Genomic DNA, 13229 nt, shown 5'->3' with positions numbered 1-13229 from the left:
CAGTCTAATAATTGTCATGATGGTCTTAATAGTATATATTGTAAGCCTACGTGTCTGCGTTTGATATAAAATAATTGCTGTTAAATTTCAATTCAAACAGCGTGACTGCCGTATGCTTAAACATACGACTTGCAGTTACATTATAATATTCGCGTGTATTCGGTTCAAGCAGCCGCGAATACGAATACAACTACGATACAGGTCGCTGTTCGGTGCATCGAATATTCGAGTGTATCGTTACACCACTAATGATTTATAAATCAATGTGCGGCAATGGGAACAATTTATCTGGACAATAGCCGATGATTAATAAATCAATGTGCGGCAATGGGAACAATTTATCTGGATAATAGCCGATGATTAATAAATCAATGTGCGGGAATGGGAACAATTTATCTGGATAATAGCCGATGATTAATAAATCAATGTGCGGGAGTGGTGATATTAGACAAACATTTTAACTTTAGCGGCACAGACGCAAATTAAAGTGAGTGAAAACTGACACTAAGTGTCGTTAATCTACAAGCGTGCAGCACACATTTGGATACGGTTTAACAGAAAGAAGCTAAAGTCTGTGATATTTAAACAGGGAAATAGCATCTAAAATAACTAGAGCTTGTGGTGATAACCATTACTTCCCATTCGAACGTGATTTTTGGTAATTATGAAAAATGCATTTTGGAGTATTACAAACACGTGGATAACCAGAACCGTGCCAGGGGTACTAAAATTAATATTCTAGATAAGAAAAATGTAAGATTGTATTTGTTTTTATAAAGTATGAAAACTGAATAGTGAAGCATACGTCGCTGTGTTTACAAAACTAGGGTTAGTCGCTTTAAGTGAGTTCAATTACGACTCTATTACAATATAAAACTAGGGTTAGTCTTTTTAAGTGAGTTCAATTATGACTTTATTACAATACAAAACTAGGGTTAGTCTTTTTAAGTGAGTTCGATTATGACTATTACAATACAAAACTAGGGTTAGTCCCTTTAAGTGAGTTCAATTATGACTATTACAATACAAAAATACAATACAAAACTATAGGGTTAGTCCCTTTAAGTGAGTTCGATTATGACTATTACAATACAAAACTAGGGTTAGTCCCTTTAAGTGAGTTCAATTATGACTATTACAATACAAAACTAGGGTTAGTCCCTTTAAGTGAGTTCGATTATGACTATTACAATACAAAACTAGGGTTAGTCCCTTTAAGTGAGTTCGATTATGACTATTACAATACAAAACTAGGGTTAGTCCCTTTAAGTGAGTTCGATTATGACTCTATTACAATACAAAACTAGGGTTAGTCCCTTTAAGTGAGTTCGATTATGACTATTACAATACAAAACTAGGGTTAGTCTTTTTAAGTGAGTTCGATTATGACTATTACAATACAAAACTAGGGTTAGTCTTTTTAAGTGAGTTCAATTATGACTATTACAATACAAAACTAGGGTTAGTCTTTTTAAGTGAGTTCAATTATGACTATTACAATACAAAACTAGGGTTAGTCCCTTTAAGTGAGTTCAATTATGACTATTACAATACAAAACTAGGGTTAGTCTTTTTAAGTGAGTTCAATTATGACTATTACAATACAAAAATAGGGTTAGTCCCTTTAAGTGAGTTCGATTATGACTATTACAATATAAAACTAGGGTTAGTCCCTTTAAGTGAGTTCGATTATGACTATTACAATACAAAACTAGGGTTAGTCAAGTGAGTTCGATTATGACTATTACAATACAAAACTAGGGTTAGTCCCTTTAAGTGAGTTCGATTATGACTAGGGTTAGTCCCTTTAAGTGAGTTCAATTATGACTATTACAATACAAAACTAGGGTTAGTCCCTTTAAGTGAGTTCGATTATGACTATTACAATACAAAACTAGGGTTAGTCCCTTTAAGTGAGTTCAATTATGACTATTACAATACAAAACTAGGGTTAGTCCCTTTAAGTGAGTTCAATTATGACTTTATTACAATACAAAACTAGGGTTAGTCCCTTTAAGTGAGTTCAATTATGACTATTACAATACAAAACTAGGGTTAGTCCCTTTAAGTGAGTTCGATTATGACTATTACAATAGAAAACTAGGGTTAGTCCCTTTAAGTGAGTTCAATTATGACTATTACAATACAAAACTAGGGTTAGTCCCTTTAAGTGAGTTCGATTATGACTATTACAATACAAAACTAGGGTTAGTCCCTTTAAGTGAGTTCAATTATGACTATTACAATACAAAACTAGGGTTAGTCCCTTTAAGTGAGTTCAATTATGACTATTACAATACAAAAATAGGGTTAGTCTTTTTAAGTGAGTTCAATTATGACTATTACAATACAAAACTAGGGTTAGTCTTTTTAAGTGAGTTCGATTACGACTATTACAATACAAAACTAGGGTTAGTCCCTTTAAGTGAGTTCAATTATGACTTTATTACAATACAAAAATAGGGTTAGTCTTTTTAAGTGAGTTCAATTATGACTATTACAATACAAAAATAGGGTTAGTCTTTTTAAGTGAGTTCAATTATGACTTTATTACAATACAAAAATTTAAGTGAGTTCAATTATGACTATTACAATACAAAACTAGGGTTAGTCAAGTGAGTTCAATATGACTTTATTACAATACAAAAATAGGGTTAGTCTTTTTAAGTGAGTTCAATTATGACTATTACAATACAAAAATAGGGTTAGTCTTTTTAAGTGAGTTCAATTATGACTATTACAATACAAAAATAGGGTTAGTCTTTTTAAGTGAGTTCAATTATGACTTTATTACAATACAAAAATAGGGTTAGTCTTTTTAAGTGAGTTCAATTATGACTATTACAATACAAAACTAGGGTTAGTCCCTTTTAAGTGAGTTCAATTATGACTATTACAATACAAAAATAGGGTTAGTCTTTTTAAGTGAGTTCAATTATGACTTTATTACAATACAAAACTGGGGTTAGTCCCTTTAAGTGAGTTCGATTATGACTTTATTACAATATAAAACGTGCTAGTCTAGCCATCGATCGACACACGTGTGGGCGGACCATATCCACCTCTCCACATATGACTAACGGGCGAATTGTCTCGTGAACGAACACGACTGTGACTTACATAGCCCAGCAGCTGTCACTGACATAAATATCTATTTGATTTAATAACCAGAACGAAACAAAACTTCGCTCAGACAAATCTCTCCTCAGAAAGGTTCAATGTCCTTGTATCCTAGCTGGCCATTGACGTACATATTTCTCTGATTTCCACCGACCACTGGTTTAACAAGCAGAACGACAGAAGACTCGCCTCAGACAAATCTCTCCTCAGTTAGACGAGTTCCAGCTAATTGTGAAGACTGCCTTCAGTCCTGATTCTTTACACCCGATCACTACAGGTCAGTGACATTTAACGGTACAGGACCATTTTCTGTCTAAAATGTATAATGGAAAGAAATAACGAATTAATAGCAGCAAATACTGGCTGTAACCAATAGGGTCTCGACGAGTACTCGAGTACTTGGGCACGGGCCGAGTCTGGCAAGACTCGAGTCTGTTCACAGGACTCGAGTACCCGTACAAATGAGACAATGTAGAGCACTAATTTCAATAGTAACTAACCAGTAATACAAGTTACACAATAATCATATGATCATGCACTAGTTTCTATTTTTAATCTGGCCATCCATTCATCACAATACTGAATGCATCAACCGGTTTTTAAATGCAATTTAACAGCATGATTTCGGATTCATGTTCTGCGCTGAAATTAAGATGCATATATTTTACTTTATTCTTTAGTTTCATTATCATAGATCTAGTACTAAGTGTCGGGTACTCGTGTCCGGGTCGAGTTTGAACCTCGAGTACTCGAGTCGAATATTTTGGATTCGTGGAGGCCCTAGTAACCAAACGATTCACCTGCAGCATGTGTTAGTAGGTTAACCGTCTTGGTGACATTCATGGCTAGTAACCAAACGATTCACCTGCAGCATCTGTTAGTAGGTTAACCGTCTTCCTGACATTCATGGCTAGTAACCAAACGATTCACCTGCAGCATGTGTTAGTAGCTTAACCGTCTTGGTGACATTCATGGCTAGTAACCAAACGATTCACCTGCAGCATCTGTTAGTAGGTTAACCGTCTTCCTGACATTCATGGCTAGTAACCAAACGATTCACCTGCAGCATGTGTTAGTAGCTTAACCGTCTTGCTGACATTCATGGCTAGTAACCAAACGATTCACCTGCAGCATGTGTTAGTAGGTTAACCGTCTTGCTGACATTCATGGCTAGTAACCAAACGATTGACCTGCAGCATGTGTTAGTAGCTTAACCGTCTTGCTGACATTCATGGCTAGTAACCAAACGATTCACCTGCAGCATGTGTTAGTAGGTTAACCGTCTTGGTGACATTCATGGCTAGTAACCAAACGATTCACCTGCAGCATCTGTTAGTAGGTTAACCGTCTTCCTGACATTCATGGCTAGTAACCAAACGATTCACCTGCAGCATGTGTTAGTAGCTTAACCGTCTTGCTGACATTCATGGCTAGTAACCAAACGATTCACCTGCAGCATGTGTTAGTAGGTTAACCGTCTTGCTGACATTCATGGCTAGTAACCAAACGATTGACCTGCAGCATGTGTTAGTAGCTTAACCGTCTTGCTGACATTCATGGCTAGTAACCAAACGATTGACCTGCAGCATGTGTTAGTAGTAGGTTAACCGTCTTGGTGACATTCATGGCTAGTAACCAAACGATTCACCTGCAGCATGTGTTAGTAGGTTAACCGTCTTGGTGACATTCATGGCTAGTAACCAAACGATTCACCTGCAGCATGTGTTAGTAGGTTAACCGTCTTGCTGACATTCATGGCTAGTAACCAAACGATTCACCTGCAGCATGTGTTAGTAGGTTAACCGTCTTGCTGACATTCATGGCTAGTAACCAAACGATTCACCTGCAGCATGTGTTAGTTAGCTTAACCGTCTTGCTGACATTCATGGCTAGTAACCAAACGATTCACCTGCAGCATGTGTTAGTAGGTTAACCGTCTTGCTGACATTCATGGCTAGTAACCAAACGATTCACCTGCAGCATGTGTTAGTAGGTTAACCGTCTTGCTGACATTCATGGCTAGTAACGAAACGATTCACCTGCAGCATGTGTTAGTAGCTTAACCGTCTTGCTGACATTCATGGCTAGTAACCAAACGATTCACCTGCAGCATGTGTTAGTAGGTTAACCGTCTTACTGACATTCATGGCTAGTAACCAAACGATTCACCTGCAGCATGTGTTAGTAGGTTAACCGTCTTGCTGACATTCATGGCTAGTAACCAAACGATTCACCTGCAGCATGTGTTAGTAGGTTAACCGTCTTGCTGACATTCATGGCTAGTAACCAAACGATTCACCTGCAGCATGTGTTAGTAGGTTAACCGTCTTACTGACATTCATGGCTAGTAAACAAACGATTCACCTGCAGCATGTGTTAGTAGCTTAACCGTCTTACTGACATTCATGGCTAGTAAACAAACGATTCACCTGCAGCATGTGTTAGTAGCTTAACCGTCTTGCTGACATTCATGGCTAGTAACCAAACGATTCACCTGCAGCATGTGTTAGTAGGTTAACCGTCTTGCTGACATTCATGGCTAGTAACCAAACGATTCACCTGCAGCATGTGTTAGTAGGTTAACCGTCTTACTGACATTCAGGGCTAGTAACCAAACGATTCACCTGCAGCATGTTTTAGTAGGTTAACCGTCTTGGTGACATTCATGGCTAGTAATCAAACGATTCACCTGCAGCATGAGTTAGTAGGTTAACCGTCTTGCTGACATTCATGGCTAGTAACCAAACGATTCACCTGCAGCATGTGTTAGTAGGTTAACCGTCTTGCTGACATTCATGGCTAGTAACCAAACGATTCACCTGCAGCATGTGTTAGTAGGTTAACCGTCTTGCTGACATTCATGGCTAGTAACCAAACGATTCACCTGCAGCATGTGTTAGTAGGTTAACCGTCTTACTGACATTCATGGCTAGTAACCAAACGATTCACCTGCAGCATGTGTTAGTAGGTTAACCGTCTTACTGACATTCATGGCTAGTAACCAAACGATTCACCTGCAGCATGTGTTAATAGGTTAACCGTCTTGGTGACATTCATGGCTAGTAACCAAACGATTCACCTGCAGCATGTGTTAGTAGGTTAACCGTCTTACTGACATTCATGGCTAGTAACCAAACGATTCACCTGCAGCATGTGTTAGTAGGTTAACCGTCTTACTGACATTCATGGCTAGTAACCAAACGATACACCTGCAGCATGTGTTAGTAGGTTAACCGTCTTACTGACATTCATGGCTAGTAACCAAACGATACACCTGCAGCATGTGTTAGTAGGTTAACCGTCTTGCTGACATTCATGGCTAGTAACCAAACGATTCACCTGCAGCATGTGTTAGTAGGTTAACCGTCTTGCTGACATTCATGGCTAGTAACCAAACGATTCACCTGCAGCATGTGTTAGTAGGTTAACCGTCTTAGTGACATTCATGGCTAGTAACCAAACGATTCACCTGCAGCATGTGTTAGTAGGTTAACCGTCTTGGTGACATTCATGGCTAGTAACCAAACGATTCACCTGCAGCATGTGTTAGTAGGTTAACCGTCTTGCTGACATTCAGGGCTAGTAACCAAACGATTCACCTGCAGCATGTGTTAGTAGGTTAACCGTCTTACTGACATTCAGGGCTAGTAACCAAACGATTCACCTTCAGCATGTTTTAGTAGGTTAACCGTCTTGGTGACATTCATGGCTAGTAACCAAACGATTCACCTGCAGCATGTGTTAGTAGGTTAACCGTCTTACTGACATTCATGGCTAGTAACCAAACTATTCACCTGCAGCATGTGTTAGTAGGTTAACCGTCTTGCTGACATTCATGGCTAGTAACCAAACGATTCACCTGCAGCATGTGTTAGTAGGTTAACCGTCTTGCTGACATTCATGGCTAGTAACCAAACGATTCACCTGCAGCATGTGTTAGTAGGTTAACCGTCTTGCTGACATTCATGGCTAGTAACCAAACGATTCACCTGCAGCATGTGTTAGTAGGTTAACCGTCTTGGTGACATTCATGGCTAGTAACCAAACGATTCACCTGCAGCATGTGTTAGTAGGTTAACCGTCTTACTGACATTCATGGCTAGTAACCAAACGATTCACCTGCAGCATGTGTTAGTAGGTTAACCGTCTTGGTGGCATTCATGGCTAGTAACCAAACGATTCACCTGCAGCATGTGTTAGTAGGTTAACCGTCTTAGTGACATTCATGGCTAGTAACCAAACGATTCACCTGCAGCATGTGTTAGTAGGTTAACCGTCTTGGTGACATTCAGGGCTAGTAACCAAACGATTCACCTGCAGCATGTGTTAGTAGCTTAACCGTCTTACTGACATTCAGGGCTAGTAACCAAACGATTCACCTGCAGCATGTTTTAGTAGGTTAACCGTCTTGGTGACATTCATGGCTAGTAACCAAACGATTCACCTGCAGCATGTGTTAGTAGGTTAACCGTCTTGCTGACATTCATGGCTAGTAACCAAACGATTCACCTGCAGCATGTGTTAGTAGGTTAACCGTCTTGGTGGCATTCATGGCTAGTAACCAAACGATTCACCTGCAGCATGTGTTAGTAGGTTAACCGTCTTACTGACATTCAGGGCTAGTAACCAAACGATTCACCTGCAGCATGTGTTAGTAGCTTAACCGTCTTGCTGACATTCATGGCTAGTAACCAAACGATTCACCTGCAGCATGTGTTAGTAGGTTAACCGTCTTACTGACATTCAGGGCTAGTAACCAAACGATTCACCTGCAGCATGTGTTAGTAGGTTAACCGTCTTGGTGACATTCATGGCTAGTAACCAAACGATTCACCTGCAGCATGTGTTAGTAGCTTAACCGTCTTGCTGACATTCATGGCTAGTAACCAAACGATTCACCTGCAGCATGTGTTAGTAGGTTAACCGTCTTGCTGACATTCATGGCTAGTAACCAAACGATTCACCTGCAGCATGTGTTAGTAGGTTAACCGTCTTGGTGACGTTCATGGCTAGTAACGAAACGATTCACCTGCAGCATGTGTTTGTAGGTTAACCGTCTTACTGACATTCATGGCTAGTAACCAAACGATTCACCTGCAGCATGTGTTAGTAGGTTAACCGTCTTACTGACGTTCATGGCTAGTAACCAAACGATTCACCTGCAGCATGTGTTAGTAGGTTAACCGTCTTGGTGACGTTCATGGCTAGTAACCAAACGATTCACCTGCAGCATGTGTTTGTAGGTTAACCGTCTTACTGACATTCATGGCTAGTAACCAAACGATTCACCTGCAGCATGTGTTAGTAGGTTAACCGTCTTGGTGACATTCATGGCTAGTAACCAAACGATTCACCTGCAGCATGTGTTAGTAGGTTAACCGTCTTGCTGACATTCATGGCTAGTAACCAAACGATTCACCTGCAGCATGTGTTAGTAGGTTAACCGTCTTGCTGACATTCAGGGCTAGTAACCAAACGATTCACCTGCAGCATGTGTTAGTAGGTTAACCGTCTTGGTGACATTCATGGCTAGTAACCAAACGATTCACCTGCAGCATGTGTTAGTAGGTTAACCGTCTTGCTGACATTCAGGGCTAGTAACCAAACGATTCACCTGCAGCATGTGTTAGTAGGTTAACCGTCTTGCTGACATTCATGGCTAGTAACCAAACGATTCACCTGCAGCATGTGTTAGTAGGTTAACCGTCTTGGTGACATTCATGGCTAGTAACCAAACGATTCACCTGCAGCATGTGTTAGTAGGTTAACCGTCTTGGTGACATTCATGGCTAGTAACCAAACGATTCACCTGCAGCATGTGTTAGTAGGTTAACCGTCTTACTGACATTCAGGGCTAGTAACCACCAAACGATTCACCTGCAGCATGTGTTAGTAGGTTAACCGTCTTGGTGACATTCATGGCTAGTAACCAAACGATTCACCTGCAGCATGTGTTAGTAGGTTAACCGTCTTGCTGACATTCATGGCTAGTAACCAAACGATTCACCTGCAGCATGTGTTAGTAGGTTAACCGTCTTGGTGGCATTCATGGCTAGTAACCAAACGATTCACCTGCAGCATGTGTTAGTAGGTTAACCGTCTTACTGACATTCATGGCTAGTAACCAAACGATTCACCTGCAGCATGTGTTAGTAGCTTAACCGTCTTGCTGACATTCATGGCTAGTAACCAAACGATTCACCTGCAGCATGTGTTAGTAGGTTAACCGTCTTACTGACATTCATGGCTAGTAACCAAACGATTCACCTGCAGCATGTGTTAGTAGGTTAACCGTCTTGGTGACATTCATGGCTAGTAACCAAACGATTCACCTGCAGCATGTGTTAGTAGCTTAACCGTCTTGCTGACGTTCATGGCTAGTAACCAAACGATTCACCTGCAGCATGTGTTAGTAGGTTAACCGTCTTACTGACGTTCATGGCTAGTAACCAAACGATTCACCTGCAGCATGTGTTAGTAGGTTAACCGTCTTGGTGACGTTCATGGCTAGTAACGAAACGATTCACCTGCAGCATGTGTTTGTAGGTTAACCGTCTTACTGACATTCATGGCTAGTAACCAAACGATTCACCTGCAGCATGTGTTAGTAGGTTAACCGTCTTACTGACGTTCATGGCTAGTAACCAAACGATTCACCTGCAGCATGTGTTAGTAGGTTAACCGTCTTGGTGACGTTCATGGCTAGTAACCAAACGATTCACCTGCAGCATGTGTTTGTAGGTTAACCGTCTTACTGACATTCATGGCTAGTAACCAAACGATTCACCTGCAGCATGTGTTAGTAGCTTAACCGTCTTGGTGACATTCATGGCTAGTAACCAAACGATTCACCTGCAGCATGTGTTAGTAGGTTAACCGTCTTACTGACGTTCATGGCTAGTAACCAAACGATTCACCTGCAGCATGTGTTAGTAGGTTAACCGTCTTGGTGACGTTCATGGCTAGTAACGAAACGATTCACCTGCAGCATGTGTTTGTAGGTTAACCGTCTTACTGACATTCATGGCTAGTAACCAAACGATTCACCTGCAGCATGTGTTAGTAGGTTAACCGTCTTACTGACGTTCATGGCTAGTAACCAAACGATTCACCTGCAGCATGTGTTAGTAGGTTAACCGTCTTGGTGACGTTCATGGCTAGTAACCAAACGATTCACCTGCAGCATGTGTTTGTAGGTTAACCGTCTTACTGACATTCATGGCTAGTAACCAAACGATTCACCTGCAGCATGTGTTAGTAGCTTAACCGTCTTGGTGACATTCATGGCTAGTAACCAAACGATTCACCTGCAGCATGTGTTAGTAGGTTAACCGTCTTGCTGACATTCATGGCTAGTAACCAAACGATTCACCTGCAGCATGTGTTAGTAGGTTAACCGTCTTGCTGACATTCAGGGCTAGTAACCAAACGATTCACCTGCAGCATGTGTTAGTAGGTTAACCGTCTTGGTGACATTCATGGCTAGTAACCAAACGATTCACCTGCAGCATGTGTTAGTAGGTTAACCGTCTTGCTGACATTCAGGGCTAGTAACCAAACGATTCACCTGCAGCATGTGTTAGTAGGTTAACCGTCTTGCTGACATTCATGGCTAGTAACCAAACGATTCACCTGCAGCATGTGTTAGTAGGTTAACCGTCTTGGTGACATTCATGGCTAGTAACCAAACGATTCACCTGCAGCATGTGTTAGTAGGTTAACCGTCTTGGTGACATTCATGGCTAGTAACCAAACGATTCATCTGCAGCATGTGTTAGTAGGTTAACCGTCTTACTGACATTCATGGCTAGTAACCAAACGATTCACCTGCAGCATGTGTTAGTAGGTTAACCGTCTTGGTGACATTCATGGCTAGTAACCAAACGATTCACCTGCAGCATGTGTTAGTAGGTTAACCGTCTTGCTGACATTCATGGCTAGTAACCAAACGATTCACCTGCAGCATGTGTTAGTAGGTTAACCGTCTTGGTGACTTTCAGGGCTAGTAACCAAACGATTCACCTGCAGCATGTGTTAGTAGCTTAACCGTCTTGGTGACGTGTCGCCTTGTACTCTCGAGTTGCCCCCCCCCCCCCCCCACACACACACACCTGGAGGGACTCTTATGCAGTTATGGAAAACTTTTGGAGTATCGCGTCTCGTACACTGGGTCACGGGCTTCCGTGACTTTGGTGTACGGTGACGCGATCGTACCGATGAAAAAGAGATGGAGGAAGAGGAAAAGCGCACCAGGAACGGCACGGTGGGGGGGGGGGGGGGGGCAAAGCTGGCGACGCCGGCCCCAGCCCAGCCTGAGTTCACGAGACCAGCCCTGCGGGAACCGTCGACCACCGAGAGGGACTGACTCAACACCGCTGTGTGTGAGACCACCCACGACGATCCTCCATCGCCGACCGTCACATGGCCCAGGCAGAACTGGCAGGTATCGCCGGTACAGCCAGTCGCCACGCCACAGGCCCGATCAGTCGCCGTTGGCAAGAGGAAGGCAACATCACCGACCAACCAGCCAGCCAAGACCGAGAGACCAGCGCCGGTAGTGCCCCCCCCCCCCCCCCCCCCGAAGAGTCCGAGTGGACCGTCGCAGTGAGCGGACTGAAGAAACACCTTCATCAGTACATGCAGGGGGACACGACAGACCCGACTAAGCTCCGTGGCAGTTACCTCAACGCCACTGCGGACTGGAGACCCCTGGAGGACGGCAGCGAGTACGAACTTCACAGCAAGATGTTCGGTACTCACCACACCGTAGTCGTGACGCACCGGAGGGAGCAGACCTATAGACAGACCATACTTTCGAGCAAGTTGGACAACCGGAATCTACATAAGATGATCCGAGCGGTCTGCGGCCCCGACTACGGTACGGTAGTCAGTACCCTGTTACGACTCCAACATCTGCTGCCGAACCTCCGGGACACTCCTGCCTCGCCGACGTAACAACCTAACGGCCTTAACGAGGCCACTCACGTGGACGTATAGATCGGACTTAAAAAATGTTTAGACCTTTGTTCAGAAGTTCATGTCGAAATTACTTCTTTCTTTTTTGTCTTTTTTAAAATATTATTAAATAGTCTGATCCTCTCTTCTTTCTCTTATTTATTTTTGGACTGTCCTTCCAAAATGCTCCAAATTATATAAATATTCGACCGAGCAGTCAATTCTTGTTATTTTTGGCTTGTAACTTTTTTTTTTCTAATTTTAATCCTACTAATTTCTTTTACTAATTGCTATTTTCAAAATTATGTCCATTTTCACCCCCCCCCCCCCATCCCAAATCAGGCGTGTTATCTATCTAATTTCATTTTGACCGCCCAATCTAATCTAGCGACCAAATTTAATGAGTAGAATTTTCTTTATTAATTATATTAATTAGAGATGCGCATCAAAATTTTAAAGGCCCACTATTTAATTTTTGGATGTAAATTTCAAAATTGTCCCCTTAATTTTGTTCTGTCCCGGAGCAAGTCACTGTCTATCCAGAGACAGGCCCCGGGACGGACATGCTCGAAATTCTAGTGGTATATGAGCATGTTAAAATTATTCGCACTCGCACTCAAAACAGATCTTGCTCCAAGGATTGATTTTCTTAAGAAGAGTGCCACAAAAACTGTCTACAAAAGGTTGAGTGCCAGAAATAGTTGCTACTTCAATGATTCTTATCATTTTAGTAGCCTACAACTATTATAAAATTTCACTGCATTTTATTTTTGTACCGTGACGTCACTCTCTTAGTTATATATATATATATATATATATATATATATATATATATATATATATATATATATATATATATATATATATATATATATTACGTCACTAAAGGAATGCGTGCATGCAACGTTACATATTACGTGACGTCAGGTACTACCTTAGAGAATGACGTAATGGACATGCAGCTACGACTGCTTACGTCCTAAATGACGAAACCAATTGACCAATGAAAAGGGCGCATTGCCATCTAGGGGACGTGTGCTAGACGGTTTTTCTTCCACGGCTTTCCGGCACTTTTGTACTGGCTGATTGAATTGGAATAGCTAATCTAAAAATGAATTAAAAATGACCTTAAATACGACGTGTTCGTTTATTTC

At 41.5% G+C, this 13229-nt stretch overlaps 1 protein-coding gene across 1 annotated transcript in view; it reads left to right on the top strand.

Moving 5' to 3' along the window:
• The first annotated feature begins 3076 nt into the window (after positions 1-3076).
• LOC121386535 overlaps positions 3077-13229 on the top strand; it is a 54840-nt gene continuing 44687 nt past the window's right edge. The window contains exon 1 of the mRNA XM_041517472.1: positions 3077-3397. The gene's annotated coding sequence lies outside the window, so the exon portion shown is untranslated. The remainder of the gene's footprint in view (positions 3398-13229) is intronic.

This window comes from Gigantopelta aegis, chromosome 12, assembly GCF_016097555.1.
Source record: "Gigantopelta aegis isolate Gae_Host chromosome 12, Gae_host_genome, whole genome shotgun sequence".
Classification (NCBI taxonomy): Eukaryota; Metazoa; Mollusca; class Gastropoda; order Neomphalida; family Peltospiridae; genus Gigantopelta; species Gigantopelta aegis.
Note: the sequence above shows the minus strand (reverse complement) of the source record. Positions and strands in the feature narration are given on the sequence as shown.